The 19,491-nt window shown below is 45.6% G+C and overlaps 1 pseudogene; it reads left to right on the top strand.

Annotated features, from left to right (window-relative positions):
- The window catches only part of LOC140189892 (uncharacterized), a 48,348-nt pseudogene that overhangs the window by 3,210 nt on the left and 25,647 nt on the right, over positions 1 to 19,491 (top strand).

The following is a 19,491-nucleotide window of genomic DNA, read 5'->3' as shown; positions in this document are numbered from 1 at the left end:
AACCAAATCTTGCCGGAAAATAAAGTAATCCTGAAGTGCCAGTCAGTATTAATCCCAAGCCTGCATTAATTCCGTCTCACTCTATGTCCTGCTCTTTCAAGTAACCGGTCCAGAAGCCCCTCGGATGTTATTAGTGCCCCTGCCAACACCGTCCCCTCTGGCAGCTCATTCCAGAAACAAACCACTTTTTGTATGAAAAACTTCTCTCTCAGATTCACTTTAAACTCCTTCCCTCTCACCTCACTTCTCAGGGCACCAATGGAACGTACGGCTCTTTCCCTCAGATTTTTACACCTCTCAAACCTTTTGCATTTTTTTAGAACAGTACAGCACAGCGCAGGCCTTTCAGCCCATTGATGCTGTGCCGACCGTTAAATCCACTCTGAGAGCAATATAACCAACCCTTCCCTCCCACATGGACCAGCATTTTCCATAAGTCCCAGCACATCCTTCTTAACATCGACACATTGCAGCAAATCAGTTTATTTACTGGCCTGCTCTACGTTGTCCTCACAAATGTCCAGATCCCTCTGTCCAGTGGATACTGGGCAAAGTTTTCATTAACAACTTTCATTGCCTCCTTCAGTTCAGTTTGAGACTTCCTCCTCTATGACCGATCAGTTAGTCACGGAGTCACAGCGCACTGCGGAACAGAAACAGGCCCTTCGGCCTATCTAGTCCATATCAGAACCGTTTAGACTGCCTACTCCCATCGATCACAGCCCTCTATACCCCTTTCTCTTAAATGTTGCAATCGAACTTTCATCCACCACTTGTGCTGGAAGCTTATCCCTCACTCCCACGACCCTCTGAGTAAAGAAGTTAGTTCCCCCTCATGTTCACTTAAACATTTCACCTTTCACCCTTAACCTATGACCTCTAATTCTAGACTCATCCAACCAGGGTGGAAAAAGCTGCTTTCAGTTACCCTATCTATACCCCTCATAATTTTGTATCCCTCTATCAAATTTCCCCTCGTTCTCCTACACTCCAGGAAGTGAAGTCCTAACCTACTCAACCTTTCCTTAAAACTCAAGTCCGGACAACATCTCTGTAAATTTTCTCTGTTCTCTTTCAAACTCTTTTACATCTTTCCTGTAGGTAAATGACCAAAACTACACACAATACTCCAAATTAGGCCTCACCAATGTCTTATACAACTTCAACATAACATCCCATCTCTTGTACTCGGTACTTTGATCTATGAAGGCCAATGTGCCAAAAGCTTTCTTTACAACCCTATGTACATCTGTTGGTACTTTCAAGGAATTTTGGATCTGTATTCCCAATTCCCTCTGTTCTACCACATGCCTCAGTGCCCTTCCGTTCACAGTATAAGACCTATCCTGGTTGGTCCTACTGAAGTACAACAGCTCACACTTGTCTGCATTAAGTTCCATATGCCATTTTTCAGCCATTTTTCCAGCTGGTCCAGATCCCTCTGTAAGTCATGATAGCCTTCCTTGCTGTCCACTACACCCCAAAACTTGGTGTCATCCACAAATCTGCTGATCCAGTTAACCACATTATCATCCAGATCACCGATGCAGATGACAAACAATAATGGTACCACCGATTGTGTGACACACCACTAATCACGGGCCTCCAGTCAGGGAGGCAACCATCTACCACCACTCTCTTGCTTCTTCCACAAAGCCAATATCTGACCCAAATTACCACCTCATCTTGAATCCTGAGTTAATGACCCTTCTTGACCAAAGTCCCATGCGGGACCTTGTCAAATGCCTTGCTAAAATCCATGTAGACAACATCCACTGCCTTGTCTTCATCCACTTTCCTGATAACTTCCTCAGAAAACTCTATAATATTGGTTACCACCTACAAAGCCATGCTGACTATCGCTAATCAGTCCCTGTCTATTCAAATACTCATCTATCCAGTGGCTTAGAATACCTTCCAATAGCTTTCCCACTACTGATGTCAGCCTCCCCAGCTTATAATTCCCTGGCTTATGCTTAAAGTGTTTCTTGAACAACAGAACAACATGAGCTATCCTCCAGTCCTCTGGCCCCTCACCCATGGCTATGGCTGCTTTAAATAGCAATTTCTGCACTAGCCTCCAATAACACCATAAGGCATAGGAAGGAATCAAGCCATTCAGCCCATCGAGTCCACTCTGCTATTCCATCATGGCTGATACCAGATCCCATTCAACCCCATACACCTGCCTTTTACCACTTCCCTCAATGCCCCAATCAGATATCCATCAACCTCCGCTTTAAATACACCCACAGACTTGGCCTCCACTGCAGTCTATGGCAGACTATTCCACAGATTCATCACTCTTTGACTAAAAAAAAATCCTCTTTACCTCTGTTCTAAAAGGTTGCCTCTTAATTTGGATGCTGTGCCCTCTAGTTCTGGATACCCCACCAAAGGAAACATCCTCTCCACATCCACCTTAACCAGGCCTTTCAACAATTGGTAGGTTTCAATGAGATCCTCCCACGTTCTTCTAAGTTCCGGTGAGTGCAGGTCCAAAGCTGCCAGATGCTTTCATCCCTTCATTCCCGGAATCATCCTTGTAAACCTCCTCTGGACTCTCTCCAATGACAATACATCCCTTCTCAGACGAGGGGCCCAAAACTGTTGACAATTCTCCAAGTGTGGCCTGACAAGTGTCTTATAGAGCTGCAGCATTATCTCCTCGTTTTTATAATCTATTCCCCTTGAAATAGATACCAACGTCACATTTGCCTTCTTTACCACAGACTCAACCTGTGAATGAACCCTCCATATAGAATATAGAACATAGGATAGTACAGCACATTACAGGCCCTTCGGCCCGCAACATTGTGCCAGCCCTCAAACCCTGCCTCCCATATAACCCCCCCCACCTTAAATTCCTCCATATACCTGTCTAGTAGTCTCATAAATTTCACTAGTCTATCTGCATCCACCACTGACTCAGGCAGTGCATTCCACGCACCAACCACTCTCTGAGTAAAAAACCTTCTTCTAATATCCCCCCTGAACTTCCCACCCCTTACCTCAAAGCCACGTCCTGTTGTATTGAGCAGTGGTGCCCTGGGGAAGAGGCGCTGGCTATCCACTCTATCTATTCCTCTTATTATCTTGTACACCTCTGTCATGTCTCCTCTCATCCTCCTTCTCTCCAAAGAGTAAAGCCCTAGCTCCCTTAATCTCTGATCATAATGCATACTCTCTAAACCAGGCAGCATCCTGGTAAATCTCCTCTGTACCCTTTCCAATGCTTCCACATCCTTCCTATAGTGAGGCGACCAGAACTGGACACGGTACTTCAAGTGTGGCCTAACCAGAGTTTTATAGAGCTGCATCATTACATCGCGACTCTTAAACTCTATCCCTCAACTTATGAAAGTTAACACCCCATAAGCTTTCTTAACTACCCTATCCACCCCTCTTAATTTTGTACACCTCTATCAAATCTCCCCTCAATCTGCTATATTCTAAGGAATAATGTTCTAACCTATTCAATTTTTCCTTATAACTTAACTCCTCCATTCCCGGCAACATCCCTCCCACCACCATCAGATTTCTGAACAGACAAGGAACCCATGAACATCACCTCACTACTTCTGCTTGTACAAAGATGAATCTCAGAGTTGTGTACGTCCTTTGATAATAAATTTACTTTGAACTTTGTTGTGTTGCTTACATTTTTATGGATTTTAGTAAGGTGTTTGACAAAATTCCTCACGGGAGTCTCACCCAGAATAAAATGTCTCAAGGCCATTTGGATTCAGAATTTGCCTGAGAGTAGATCAGCACAACACTGTGGACTGAAAGTCTTCTTCCTGTGTGTACTGTTCAATGTTCTATGGTCATTTATTGGAATAAGTTTCATTAACTCATATGCTCTCCAGTACAAATTCCTTACTGGTCCTAAAATAGCATAAAACCAATTGACTGAAGAAAGTTCGACACACACAAAATTCTGTGGGAACTCGGCAGGTCAGGTAGCATCTATGGAGGGGACTAAATGGTCGATGTTTTGGGGCGAAACCATTCCTCCAGCATTTTATGTGTGTGTTGCTCTGGATTTCCAGCATCTGCAGTATCTCTTGTGTTTATGAAGTTCAATAAATTACTTAGGCAAGATAATTAGTTACCATTCAGCAGACATAATTTGTTCCACTTCGATCTTCAGCCTTGGAGAATGTCCTTTAGGTCAAAACATTATTATTTGGGAGAGATGTTTTCTGGCGTTTACCTTCTGATACAGCGCCCGGCGTGCTGCAGCAGTTCACACAGATATAACACCTTCAAAATAAAAAAGATCCCAGGGTGAATTGTATTTTGTCCCGAGGTTCATGAGGAAAATTGGGATAAAAGAGCAATATTACTCAACTCAGTGACTAAGCAAAGTTTAGCAAAGGGAGCACTCAGCAACACACAAGGACAGAAGAAACAGGAGATGAAGAATGTTTTTCAGTCCCTTGTCTCCTTCAATCAGTTCATGTCTGATCATCAACATTCTTGTCCATCCCTTTAAAGCCACTCAACCCGGAGTGTCTAAAACTCGATTAATCTCACCCTTGAAGGTATTTAACACTTGAATTCCTACTGCACTCTGAGGTAAAGGATTCCCTGCAAAAATAAATTTCTCTTCAACTCAGTCAAAACACAAAATTATGAAATGTACAGACAGGGCAAAAGCGAGCAGGCTTTTTCCACCAAGGTTGGGTGAGACTACAACTTGAGGTCGTGAGTTAAGGGTGAAAGGTGAAAAGTTTAAAGGGACTATGAGGGGAAGCTTCTTCACTCAGAGGGTGGTGAGAGGGTGGAATGAGCTTCCAGTGCAAGTGGTGCATGTGAGCTCAATTTCAACATTTAAGAGAATTTTGGATCAGTACAAGTATAAACCAATCAAGGTTTGATTCGGTATAGGTCAAAAGTTTTGCTTAGCTGAATTTTTTTCTGCTTTGGTCATATTTGAGATTAGGTGAATAACAGAAGTTTGAGACGTTGTTGGGAGCAGACAAAATACAAGAAGGTCCTAAACAATGCCAAAACCTCTATGTTAAGAATATAAAGCATAATTAACAAAAATAACACATAAAATATCAAAGTACAAAGGTGGTTTAATGATAAGCACAGCTCTCAGAAGACAGAGAGAAAATAAAACGTTGTTTTCCTCAATTAATGTTTGCCTGTGTCAGGCGAATGGACATCTTCATGAACGATGCCTCAGAAAGGCAGCCTCCATCACTATTCCATAGATTTGTTGAGTATGCCCACAGGAAAATGAACCCCAGGGTTGTATATGGTGACTTACTTGGAACTTTGCTGCCTTCTTGAGGCACTGTCTCCTGTAGATGACAGGAAGAGACATACTGGGCAGAGTGCACTGCTCCCTGCAGCTTATTACATTCCTGGACATTTAAATTCTGATACTGTAGCAGCATATGCAGGTAGGTATGGACAACACAGAGAAGATAAATTATATATCAATTATAAAAACAGATAAGAGAGAACATTAAGAAAAAAGGCTGTGCAAAATAGATTCAGGTTTATTTGAGATGGCCTGTTTCCATGCTGTAATTGTTATATGGTTATATACAACGAAACATACAATAAAACACGTTGTTTGCATTAAGACCATAAGACCTAGGAGCAGCTTTGGGCCATTCGACCTGTCAAGTCTGCTCCATCATTTCCTCACGGCTGATCCATTTCCCACTCAGCCCCAATCTCCTGCCTTCTCCCCGTATCCCTGCATGCCCTGACTAATCAAGAATCTATCAACCTCTGCCTCAAATATACCCCACTGCTCGGCCTTCACAGCCACCTGTGGCAATGAATTCCACAGGTTCACCACTTTCTGCTAAAGAAATTCCTCCTCATCTCTTCTAAATGGTTGTCCCTCTTATTCTGAGGTTGTGCCCTCTGGTTTTAGACTACCCTACTATAGGAAACATCCCCTCCACATCCACATCCTCTCAATATTCATCAGGTTTCAATAAGATCCCCCGCCCCACCATTCTCTGAATTCCAGTGAATACGGCCCAGAGCCATCGAACACACTTGATATGATAAGCCTTTCACTCCCAGAATCAATTTTGTGAAGCTCCTCTGAACCCTCTGCAATGTCAGCACATCCTTTCTTAAATAAGGGACCATAAACTGCTCACAATACTCCATGTGAGACCTCACCAGTGCTTCATAAAGCCTCACCATTACATCCTTGTTTCTATATTCTAGTCCTCTTGAAATGAATGCTAGCATTGGATCTATCTTCCTCACCGCCAACTCAACCCACAAGTTAACCTTCAGTGAATCCTGCATGAGGACTCCCAAGTCCCTTTGCACCTCAGATTTTTGAATTTTCTCCCCATTTAGAAACAGTCTATGCTGTTATTCATTCTATCAAAGTGCATGACCATACACTTCCAAATACTGTATTCTATTTGCCACTTCTTTGCCCATTCTCCTAATCTGTCTAAGACCTTCTGCAGCCTCCCTACTACCTCAACACTACCTGCCCCTCCACCAATCTTTGCATCATCCACAACCTTGGCCACAAAACTGTCAATTTCATCTTCTAAATCACTAACCTACAACATAAAAAGAAGTGGGCCCAGCACCGACCCCTGGCTAGAACGTCGCTAGTCACTGGAACATCTACCAATCCTCCTTCCTCTATCCTGCTGGTTATTTCCTTAAAGAATTCCAAATAATTCATCAGGCAACAATTTCCCCTTAAGGAAACCATGCTGACCATGACCTATTTTACCATGCATCTCCAAGTACCTCGAAACTTCATCCTTAACAATCAACTCCAACATCTCCCCAACCACTGAAGTCAGACTAACTGGCCTATAATTTCCTTTCTTCTGCCTCCCTCCCTCCTTGAAGAGTGGAGTGACATTCGCAATTTTCCAGTCGTCCCAGACCATTCAAGAATCTAGCGATTCCTGATAGATCATTAGTAATGTTTTCGCAATCATTTCAGCTACTCTTTCAGAACCCTGGGGTGTACACCAGCTGGTCCAGATGACTTATCTACCTTCAGACCTTTCAGTTTCCTAAGCACCTTCTCCCTAGTAGTAGTAAATGCTCTCACTTCTGCCCCCTGACACTCTTGAACTTCCGCAATATTGCGAATGTCTTCCACAATGAAGACTGGTACACAATACTACTTCAGATCATCCACAGTTTCCTTGTCCCCCATTACTACCTGTCCAGTCATCATTGTCCAGTGGTCCAATGTCTACTCTCACCTCTCTATTATTCTTTATATATCTGAAAAAAAACTTTTGGTATCTTCTTTGATATTGTTGACTAGCAAACCTTTAAATTTCATCTTTCCCTCTCATGGGTTTTTTTAGCTGTCTTCTGTTGTTTTTTAAAAGCTTCCCAATCCTCTAACTTTCTGCTAATTTTTACTCTGTTATATGCCCTGTCTTTTAGTTTTATGGTGGCTTTGACTTCCCTTGTCAGCTGTGGTTATATCATCCTGCCTTTAGAATACTTTTTCTTCTTTGGGATGTATCTATCCTGTGCCTTCTGAGTTGCTCCCAGAAATTCCAGCCACTGCTGCTCTGCCATCATCCCTGCTGGTGTCCCCTTCCAATCAACTTTGGACAGCTCCTCTCTCCATCCTCTGTAATTCCCTTTCATCCACTGATATATCTGACTTTAGCTTCTCCCTCTGAAACTGCAGGGTGAATTGTACCATATTGTGATCACTGTCTCCTAAGGGTTCCTTTCCCTTCAGCTCCCTAATCAAATTTCATTCATTATACAACACCCAACCCAGAATAGCTGATCTCCTACAACTACAAGCTGCTCTAAAAAACCATTTTATAGGCATTCTACAAATTCTCTCTCTTAGGATCCAGCACCAATTTGGTTTTCCCAAACTACCTACATATTGAATTTCCCCCAAAACAATCATAACATTGTCCTTATTACATATCTTTTCTATCTCCCACTGTAATTTATATCCCACATCCTGACAACAGTTCAGGGGCCTGTATACAACTCCCATCAGGGTCCTTTTACTCTTGCAGTTTCTTAACTCTACCCACAAGGATTCTACATCTTCTGTCACACCTTTCTAAGGATTTGATTTCATTTTATACCAACAGAGCCACAACACCCCCTCTGCCTACCTGCCTGTCCTTTCAATACACTGTGTATCCTTGGATGTTAAGCTCCCAGCTATAACGTCTTTCAGACATGATTCAGGGATGCCCATAATTTCATACATGCCAATCTCTAAGTGTACTACAAGATCATCTACAGAACACCTTCAGTCCTGTATTGATTTTGTCCCCCTTTTACACTGCAACTCATCGCATCAATTGCAATTTTGCTCTATCATCTGCCTGTCCTTCCTGACAGTCTCACTACACACTACCTTTGCTTGTACCCCAACTGTCCCATCCTCAGCCCTATCACTCTGGTTCTCTTTGCCCTGCCACTTTGACTAAACCCTCCCCAACAGCTCTCGCAAACCTGCTCACAAGGATATTGGTCCCCCTTGGGGTCCGGTGTCCAGATCATACCTTTCCTGGAAGAGATCCCAATGATCCAGAAATCTGAACCTTTGTCCCCTGCACCGGTTCCTCAGCCACGCATTCATCTGCCAAATCATCCTATTCTTGCCCTCACTGGCATGAGGCACAGGCAGCAACCCAGAGATTACCACCCTGGAGGTCCTGCTTTTCAGCTTTCTACCTAGTCCCCTAAATTCTGTCTTCAGGACCTCCTCGCTTTTCCTACCCATGTCATTGGAGCCAATGTGCAGCAAGACTTCTGTCTGCTCAGCCTTTAGAATGTCGTGGACCTGATCTGAGATGTCCTGACCTTGGCATCTGGGAGGCAAGATAACATCTGGGTGTCGCTATCACATCCACGGAATCTCCTATCTACTCCTATGGAACTATGGAACTATGGAATCCCCTATTAATACAGCAGTCCTCTTTACCCCTTCCCTTCTGAGCCACAGTGCCTGGTCACTGTGTCTCCCCACCCCACCCCCCCATAGGTCATTCGCCCGACAGTATCCAAAACACATACTTATTATTGAGGGGATTGGCCACAGGGGCACTCTACACTGTCAGCCTATTCCAAATTCCTTCTCCTGACTGTCACCCAGGTCAACCGAGGGGTGACTACCTCCCTGTTGCTTCTTTCCAACGCCTGCTTAGTCTCCCGTGCGAGCCAAAGGTCATCGAGCTGCAGCTCCAGTTCCTTACCTCATTCACTGAGGAGCATATAGGGCCTCTGCCCCTTCCCTCTACAGTCCTGACGAAGGGTTCCGGCCCGAAACGTCAACTCATCATTTCCACGGATGCTGCCTGACCTGCTGAGCTCCTCCAGCGTGTTGTGAGTGCAGCTCTGAGCAGCTGGTGCGGATGAGGTTATCCAGGGAGGTCTCCCGGAGTTCCCACATCTCACACAACAAACACAACACAGCCCCGAAGCCATCCTCACCTGCTCTAACTGTGTACCAACAGACGAAGAATGAAGAAACTTTCCTCACCCAAGCCCGATGAGCCAAAGCCTCCCCACTCTAACACTGGTCCACTCGCACAATGGCCACTCCATCGTCCCTTTTTAATTTTTATTTGCCCTCGCTAACTGTGCCCCCTGAAAAAGCCGAAATCTTGCGAAAGCTCCTTTTTTTCAAATCCCTCATTCCTTGATCTGTGTGACGGCTCCTGTGTCGATTCGACTGCAGCTGAGCAACCGGGAAAAAAGCCAAGATCCCGCGAAAGCTCCCTTTTATTTTAAACAACCCAATGATGGGTGGGGGGGGGGCAGCTCGCAAACAAGATCTTAGCGCATAAAAAAACTCAGACACACGGGAAATATTGCCGTAAAAAAGCAGCATCCATCATCAGAGATCCTCTCCACCCGGGGCACGCTCTCTTCTCACTGCTGCCATCAGGTAAAAGGTACAAGAGCCTCAGGACTCGCACCACCAGGTACAGGAACTGTTACTACCCCTCAACCATCAGGCTCCTGAACAAAAGGGGATAACTAACTTGTTTAAGGACTCCTTTTTATTTTGATATTTCATGCTCGTTATTTGTTGCTATTTATTTTATACGGGAGGAGAAGATGGCAGCGCGCCGCACGTGCACAGCCCTCCGGTGAAAAATGATATCGTATCTGTTAAATAGGGGCCGTGGACAATTCTGATTTGATGGAGGATGGACGTGAAAGCACAGAGGAACATCTGGAGAAATTTCTGAAACATCCGTTCGCTGCTGTCGTTACTGTGTGGTCGTGAATCTTTCGGAGGGTAGGCCTCAAAATCCCCAGCCTTGCCTGCTATTGGCGACCGAGAAGGAGGTCGAATCGTTCGGCAGAGATGGCGCTCAGTACTCGGTGTCGGAGGGCTGATCAGAGCTCGAAGTTTTCGGACGACTCAGAGTCGGATTGTGGTCGGCGTGGCAGGGAGAGTTTTTCTTCCTTCTCCCGTCTGCGTGAGATGTGGGACATTTGAGAGACTTTGAAGTTTACTGTGCTCACGGACTTCTTCATCAAGTTATGGTATTGTTGCACTGTTGTAACTATATGTTACAATTATGTGGTTTTGTCAGTTTTTTCAGTCTTGGTCTGTCCTGTGTTTTATGATATCACACCGGAGGAATATTGTATCATTTCTTAATGCATGCATTACTAAATGACAATAAAAGAGGACCACATGTCTTCATAATCATAATCATATTTATTTCTAAGAGACGGTCCTTGTTCACTGTTGCTGAGGTTACTGAATGAGGAAGCAGGATTGAGAGGCGGAACGCCCTCTTGCTGGGTCCGGCCCCTGCATAGACATTGCCTCTCTGGGGTGGGGGGGGTGGAGAACCCACCCCATGGGTGTGTCGGTGTCTGCCCATTCCGCGCCGAGACGGGGGGGCAGAGCACAGTGATGGGGCCGGCCGTGCGATGCGCGGCTGTCTTGCTCCTGGGCGTAATCACAGGTACTGGGACATCCCCAAGCCGGAGAGAAAGGGAAGGGGGGCCGACACATATACAGGGAATTGCACCGCTTCTAAAGGGAGGGGAGTGCTTGCTGAGGGAATTGTATGGTGCGGTGCTGGACAGCTGTATCTCCACAGATTATACACTTCATCTTCGTTTCATGGGATTGGCGTGAATGAGGAAAGTCCCAGCTGACCCCCAGCAGGACATCTCTCTCAGGGGCCACAGTCCCAGCTGACCCCCAGCAGAACCTCTCTCTCGGGGCGCACAGTCCCAGCTGACCCCCAGCAGAACCTCTCTCGGGGGGCACAGCCCCAGCTGACCCCCAGCAGAACCTCTCTCGGGGGGCACCGTCCCAGCTGACCCCCAGCAGAACCTCTCTCGGGGGGCACAGTTCACTTGACCTCTGATTGCAATGGGAGCCAGCGATCCCACATTGCACTGTGCTGCACTGAGTGTCTATTCGGCACTCACCCGTGCAAAAGCATTCAGGTCAAGGGATGTGTGATAAATCGTTTCTGCATTCCCTGGCCGAGCTGCCGTACATTACTCTAACTTCTGTTTCGATCTGTTTTCCAGAATAGCACTCGACGCCAAGCCCCAGGCAGAACCGCCGAAGTTCGCGGATACCTACCACGTCTCAGGTAAGACGCGGAAAGTGCGGGGGTCGCGCACCAGCCCTTCAGCCCCTGTCCCCCGGCACTGGGTACAGATTCCGGGACAAGGACCCTCTTTTGCCAGATGCAAGAGCAGGTTTTCAGCATTTCTTGCTCAAGTTGCATTGGGGGGGGATGGACTAGATGGGCCGAATGACCCGTACAGAAGCCTGAAGTCCCACACCACCAGGGTCAAGAGTAGCTACTTCCATTCACCCAACCCCAGACACTACAGTCCAGCAACACCATTATCCCCTTGCATGAAAGTGCGCAGGTTTTTCTTTTCATTGTTTTCTTGTAAAAAAAATGTGTTAAATTCATGCTTTTCTCGCGACTGCTGCTTATATGATGTTAAGAGTTTATATGTTCTCCCCGTGACCGCATGGGTTTCCTCCCAGTACTCTGATTTTCTCCCACAGTCCTTGTAGATTGTCCTGTGATTAGACTCGGATTATATCGGGGGCTTGCTGGAAAGGATGGAAGTGCCTATTCCAAGCCGTATCTTCATAAATAACTAAACAGACATGTCTGTGGTACTGCTGCAAGTCAGATTTTCATTGTGCACATGTACTTGTGTAGATGATAATAAAGCTGTCTGTGTGACCCTCTGCACAGGCACTGCCATCTTAGATTCAAATGTAACAGGAAGAGTGTAATGTTAAGACTTTATAAAGCACTGGTGAGGCCTCACCTGGATTATTGTGAGCAGGTTTGGCCCTTATTTAAGGACGTGCTGATATTGGAGAGGGTTTAAAGGAGGTTGACGGAAATGATTCCGGGATTGAAAGGCTTGTGGTATGAGGAACGTTCTATGTCTCTGGGCCGCTGCTCAGTGGAATTCAGAATGAGGAGGGAGGGGAATGGTGAAAGGGTTTGATAGGGTGAATGTGAAATGGATGTTTCCTATGGTGGGGGAGTCTAAGACCAGAGGATAGAGGGCTGTCCTTTTAGAGTGGAGATGAGGAGGAACTTCTTGTGCCAGAGGGTGGTGAATCTGCGGAATTCATTGCCCCAGATGACTGAGGAGGCCAAGTCATTGTTAATATTTAAGGCAAAGATTGATAGATCAGTCAGGGCATGAAGGGATACGGGGAGAGGGCAGGAGATTGGGGCAGAGAGGAAAATTGGATCAGCAATGATGAAATGGTGGAATAGACTCGATGGGCCAAATGGCCTTAATTCTGCTCCTGTTTCATATGGTCTTATTTTGGCCCTCACTCTGTCTAACTCTACCTACAACCAGTTTCCAGTCCTTGAGGTTATTCCAGATATCTCCAACATTTCCTGGAGATTCCACCAATACCTGAAGAGACCCTGGACTGTGTGAGAGACAAGAGGAGGGCATGGAGGAGTTTAGTGCCCAAAGTTCTCTAATCTCCTCTAGGTGCTAGTATTAACCATTAATTGTAGTTGGTTTCTGGTCTGTGGTAAATTGCAGCTGGACAAATAGCATCTCTCGTTAGGGTAACGAGGCATCAGCAGATGTGATTGTGGGTCCACGCCAACATAGTTCGTTCATTATGTGCCATGTCGTATGACATCATCATTGTGTGCCACATCATATAATGTCATCATTATGTGCCATGTCGTATAACGTGGGCGAACATGGTCTTTTCATGACCATGACTGTTCTTGGCAAATTTTTCTACAGAAGTGGTTTGCCATTGCCTTCTTCTGGGCAGTGTCTTTACAAGACAAGTGACCCCAGCCATTATCAATACTCTTCAGAGATTGTCTGCCTACCATTAGTGGTCGTATAACCAGGACTTGTGATATACACCAGCTGCTCATACAACCATCCACCACCTGCTCCCATGGCTCAATGTGACCCTGATCGGGGGGCTAAGCAGGTGCTACACCTTGCCCAAGGGTGATCTGCAGGCTAGTGGAGGGAAGGAGCACCTTGGGAGAGATGTATCTCCACCCCGTCACCCAGAGGATAGGGTGGTGACAAACAAAACTGCAGATGCAGGGTTCTAGAGCAATACATGGGCTGCTGGAGGAAGTCAGTAGGTCAGGCAATATCAACAGAGGGGACAGGGAGTGACAAGACCCTTCATCTGGACTGGAAATGAGGATGTGTGGAATAGAAAGGGTCATAGTCGTAGAGAACTCCAGTACAGATACAGGCCCTTCAGCCCATCTGGTCCATGCCAATTCCCACTGACCTACATCTAAACCATATCCCTCCATCCCGCTCCCATTCATGTACTTAACCAAACTTCTCTTCAAAGCCCTCCCAAACATTCAGCCCATCTACATGAAACACTGTTGTAGGAAAATATCCATCATCAAAGATCCCCACCACCCAGGCCAGGCTCTCCTCTCATTTCTGCCATCAGGTAGAAGGTACAAGAGCATCAGGACTCGCTCCACCAAGTTCAAGAACAGTTGCTACCCATCAGGCTCTTGAACCAAAGAGCCCATCCAATGATCTCACATTGAGGACACTTTATCTCATTATCTCATGTTCTCATTATTTATTGCTATTTATGTACATTTGCACTTGCACAGTTTGTTGTCTTCTGCACTCTGGTTGATTTTCATTAATCTTGTTATAGATTTGTTGAGTATGCCCGCAGGAAAATGAATCTCAGTGTTGTATGTGGTGACATATAATAATAGGCATCCGTTAGTCTCATGAGACCATGGATTTGTGCCCTGGAAGGTTTCCAGGGCGCAGGCCTGGGCAAGGTTGTATGGAAGACCGGCAGTTGCCCGTGCTGCAAGTCCCCCCTCTCCACGCCACCGATGTTGTCCAAGGGAAGGGCATTAGGACCCATACAGCTTGGCACCAGTGTCGTCGCAGAGCAATGTGTGGTTAAGTGCCTTGCTCAAGGACACAACACACTGCCTCAGCTGAGGCTGGAACTAGCGACCCTCAGATCACTAGACAAACGCCTGAACCACTTGGCCACGCATCAACACATGACATATATGTACTTTGATAATAAAATTTACTCTGAGCTTTGAAAACTGTTGCAGTCAGTCCTCGATTATGTTTGCTGCCGTGCATGATATTTATCAGTGAGAATGTACACTCAGCTGTGTAAGATATTCAGCTTTTTTTCCAGTTGCTAGAAAGATTTCTTCCTGTGTGCATAAAGTAACAGTTTAAAATCTGTTCACAGGAGTTTTCTCATTGCCATATGCCGAGATTGAAGAACCATTTGAAGCCTGGTTTAACCTGTCTGGGAACGCCAGTCGCATTGAGTACTACCATGGTATGGACTTAGCCCTGATCCATTCATATACTGGTTGGATTATTAAGATGTACTGTAGGGGGTAAATGTATGAATTTATCAGAATCAGAATCAGATTTATTATCACTGGCATGTGATATGAAATTTGTTAACTTAGCAGCAGCGGTTCAACACAATACATAATCTAGAAGGAAAAAAAAACAAATAAGTAAATCAATTATAGTGCACATATATTGAATAGACTAAAAATCATGAAAAACAGAAATAATATATATGAAAAAAGTGAGGTAGTGTTCTCGGATTCAATGTTCATTTAGGAATCGGATGGCAGAGGGGAAGAAGCTGTTCCTGAATCACTGAGTGTGTGTCTTCAGACTTCTGTACCTCCTCCCTGATGGTAACAGTGAGAAAAGGCCATGTCCTGGGTGATGAGGTTCCTTAATAATGGACGCTGCCTTTCTGAGACAACGCTCCTTATAGATGTCCTGGGTACTTTGTAGGCTAGTACCCAAGATGGAGCTGACTAGATTTACAACCCTCTGCAGCTTCTTCCTGTCCTGTGCAGTAGCCCCTCCATACCAGACAGTGATGCAGCCTGTCAGAATGCTCTCCATGGTACAACTATAGAAGTTTTTGAGTGTGTTCGTTGACATAACAAATCTCTTCAAACTCCTAATGAAGTATAGTCGCTGTCTTGCCTTCTTTATAACTGCATTGACATGTTAGGACCAGGATTTATCACCTGGATTATTCTAATGGTTTTAAAACATAGAGCAGTTCAGTACAGACACTTCAGCCCATAATACTGTGCCAACCTTTTAACCTACTTCAGGGGTTCTCATCCTTATTTATGCTACGGACGTTAAGCAAGCAGTCTGGTAACCCCTGACCTACTTCAAATTCAATCTAACCCTTCCTTCTTTCCTGTGTAGCCCTCCATTTTTCTTTCATCCATGTTCCTCTCTAAGAGTTTCTTAAGTGCCCCCAATGTAATTACCTCTGCCACCACCCTTGGCAGGGTGCTCCATGCACCCTCCACTCTCGTTCGGGCATTCGGTGCATGGGATCTGAATGAGCGTTCCCTTAGTTGAAATATTTGATCCAAGAAGTTGGACAAAATTGAATTGTTTATTTAGCTGTGAAGGGAGGTTGGACACGTTTAGATTGTTTACTCTGGAACATTGAAAGGTGACGAGTGGCCTGATGGAAGTATGTTCTCAATGGTCACCATATTAGACAGACCTGCTTGTTAATACAAATATCTAATCAGCCAATCAGGTGGCAGCAACTCAATGCATAAAACCATGGTCAAGAGGTTCATTCGTTTTTCAGACCAAACATCAGAATGGGGAAGAAATGTGACCATAACCATGGAATGATTATTGGTGCCAGATGGGGTGGCTTGAGTATCTCAGAAACTGCTGATCTCCTGGGATTTTCAAGCACAATAGTCTTCAGAGTTGATAGAGAATGGTGCAAAGAGAAAAACCATTAGTGAGTGGCATTTCTGTGGGTGAAAAAGCTTTGTTAATGAGAGAGATCCGAGGAGAATGGCCAGACTGGTTCAAGCTGACAGAAAGGTGACAGAAATTCAAATAACAACGTGTTACAACAGCGGTGTGCAGAACAGCATCTCTGAACACACAACATATCGAACCTTGAAGTGAATGGGCTGCAGCAGCAGAAGACCATGAACATACACTCAGTGGCCACTTTGTTAGCTACAGGAGGTACCTAATAAATTGGCCACTGAGTGTATAAAATTATGATTGGCATTATAGGGTCACTAGAGTCTTCTTCCCAGTGTGGACATGTCAACCGCTAGTTGGCGTAGGATCAAAGTGAGAAGGGTAAAAGTGAAAGAGAATTTACAAGGCAAGTTTTTTACTCAGGGAGTGTTAAGTTCCTGGATCAGGCTGCCAGGGGAGGTGGTAAAAGCACCTGCAAAAACAATGTTTAAAAGGCATTTGACAGGAATGTGAACAGGAAGGAAATGGAGGGATAGGGACCACGGACAGGCAGATGAGATCGAAGTTCAAAGTTCATATGATAACATACAACCCTGAGATTCATTTTCTTGTGGGCATACTCAAGCAATCCACAGAATAATGTTATGATTGAGGCCTCTGTCGCTCAGAGTCGCAACCCAGCTGTCTAGATACACAAGCAGGTCAGTACAATATGGAGGGCAAGCTGTTGCCCATGTGGCAGGCTCCCTCTCTCCATTCACCTGATGAACCCAAAGGAACGGCAGAGATCGACACAGTTTGGCACCGGTGGCATCGCAACCAGTCAGCGTTGAACTCAACGTAGGACTGCCTTAGGGACTCCAGCTCCAGGCTTTTTCCCTCGGAGTTTACTCTTGAAGCCTTTCCTTAAGTGTGCATAGCCGCAAGGCAGCAGGGGTTTGAGGTCAGAGTTTTCCTTCCAGATGAGCTGCCAACCACGACTGATGAGCCCCATCTGCCTGAAATGACTGATTTAAAGGTGCCTGTAATCCGCCTTTCCCCCTTCTCCTGTCAGTAGAATCGGTTCTGCCAGGCCTAGTCAGGAGCTGGACTTGGTTGTCAGAGGCTATTTGAGGCACACACCAATGGGAGCATTTTATAGGTAGTGGGAGCTTGCCTCCATTACCACCCCCGGCTATAACAACCTTAAGAAACCATAGAATAATAACCATAACAGAGTCAATAAAAGACTGCACCAACATGGGTGTTCAACCAAAGACAACAAACTGTGTGAATACAAAAAGAAAAAAATAATTACAATAAATAAATAGGCAATAAATATCAAGTACATGAGATGAAGAGTCCAGAAAAGTGAATCCGTTTGTTGTGGGAACATTTCAATGATGGGGCAAGTGAAGTTGAGAACCGTTATCCCCTTTGGTTCAGGAGCCTGATGGTTGAGGGGTAATAACTGTTCATGAACCTGGTGGGGTGAGTCCCGAGGTTCTTGTACCTTCCTCCAGGTGGCAGCAGTGAGAAGAGCGCATGGCCTGGGTGGTGGGGGTCCACACATACAATTTCTTATTGTAATTTATAGTTCTTTTATTACGTATTGCAATGCACCACTGCTGCAAAACAACACATTTCATGATATTCACCGGTGACATTAAACCTGATTCTCATTCTGAGATGTGTTGTAGCAGTCAGTTCAATTTCCCCATGGGTCCGGAGACCCAGCTCGCCCTGTCCTTGTGGCTGTCTATATACACGCTTCCCCAGAACCTCGTGTCTTCCCACATATTTTCTAGTTTCCTTCTACATCCCAGAGATGTACTGGCAGCTTAATTGTCCACTGGAATTTACCCTTCAGTGTTCATTCGTTCGTTATGGCCTGTGTCGTATGACATGGGCAATCACGATGACCATGATTGTTCTTGGCAAATTTTTCTACAGAAGTGGTTTGCCATTGCCTTCTTCTGGTCAGTGACTTTACAAGGTGGGTGACCCCAGCCATTATCAATACTCTTCAGAGATTGTCTGCCTGGTGTCAGTGGTCACAAAACCAGGACTTGTGATATGCACCAGCTGCTCGTACGACCATCCACCACCTGCCCCCATGGCTTCACATGACCCTGATTGGGTGGGTGGGGGGCTAAGCAGGTGCTACACCTCGCCCAAGGGTGACCTGCAGGTCAGCAGAGGGAAGGAGCACCTTACACCTCCTTTGGTAGAGACGTATCTCCACCCCACCACCCATCAATGTAAGAGAGCCAAAGCAGAGGTGATGGGTGCGTGTGAGAGATAGTAGGTTCCAGGGCAGGAGTAGTGCGATAGAGCAGCGGTTAGTGTAACACCGTTACAGTGCCAGAAACCTGGGTGCAATACCACCACTGCCGGTACGGAGTTCGTACGTTCTCCCCGTGACCACGTGGGTTTCCTCTCACCGTCCAAAGGCAGGCAGATTAGTAAGTTAATTATATTTGGGCGATATGTACTCATTGGCGCGGAAAGCCCTGTCATCATGCTTTTCCTCATAACTAAACTAAATGAGGAGGCAGGGAAGTGGGATAGGCTGTGCGTACATGTAACATGGACCCAACGGCATGAACTAGCCACCGACTGTGATGGTGGACATCGGTAATCTTCAATCCCTGGGTTCTTTTAGGAGGTCAGGAATGAGTGAGAGACTTTGATTCTTCATAATCGTTTATTTTAAAGTTTAAACAAAGGACAGGAACCAAGCAAACAAAGTAATGATGATACAAGGCAGATGAGAGACAAGAAATTAAAGAGATTCATTATGTCGCTTTCAAAAAATCTATCACCTTTACACTCCAGACAACAGAAATTCCTTAGATAAAGTGAGTGAATTCTTCGTCAATCAGGGTCGGCCACAGATGTTGCGTTCCAGCTGTCTGGATACACAAGCCAGGGCAGTACGATATGGAGAGCGAGCTGTTGCCCGTGTAGCAAGCTCCCCCTCTCCACACATCTGATGAACCCAAATGAATGGCATGAACTGATACAGTTTGGTAGCAGCAACATCGCAGGAATTTCCAGTCAGTGTTGAACTCAACGTAGGACTGCCTCAGGGACTCCAGCTCCGGACTTTTCCCTCTGGGTTCACTCCCGAAGCCTTCCCCATGAGTGGGTACAGCCGCAAGGCAGCGGAGGTTTGAGATCAGTTTTCCTTCTCCTAGATGAGCTGCCAACCACAGCTGATGAGCCCCATCTGCCTGA

Source organism: Mobula birostris, chromosome 29 (assembly GCF_030028105.1).
Source record: "Mobula birostris isolate sMobBir1 chromosome 29, sMobBir1.hap1, whole genome shotgun sequence".
Classification (NCBI taxonomy): domain Eukaryota; kingdom Metazoa; phylum Chordata; class Chondrichthyes; order Myliobatiformes; family Myliobatidae; genus Mobula; species Mobula birostris.
The sequence above is the reverse complement of the archived record's forward strand: the minus strand, read 5'-3'. Positions and strand labels throughout refer to the sequence as shown.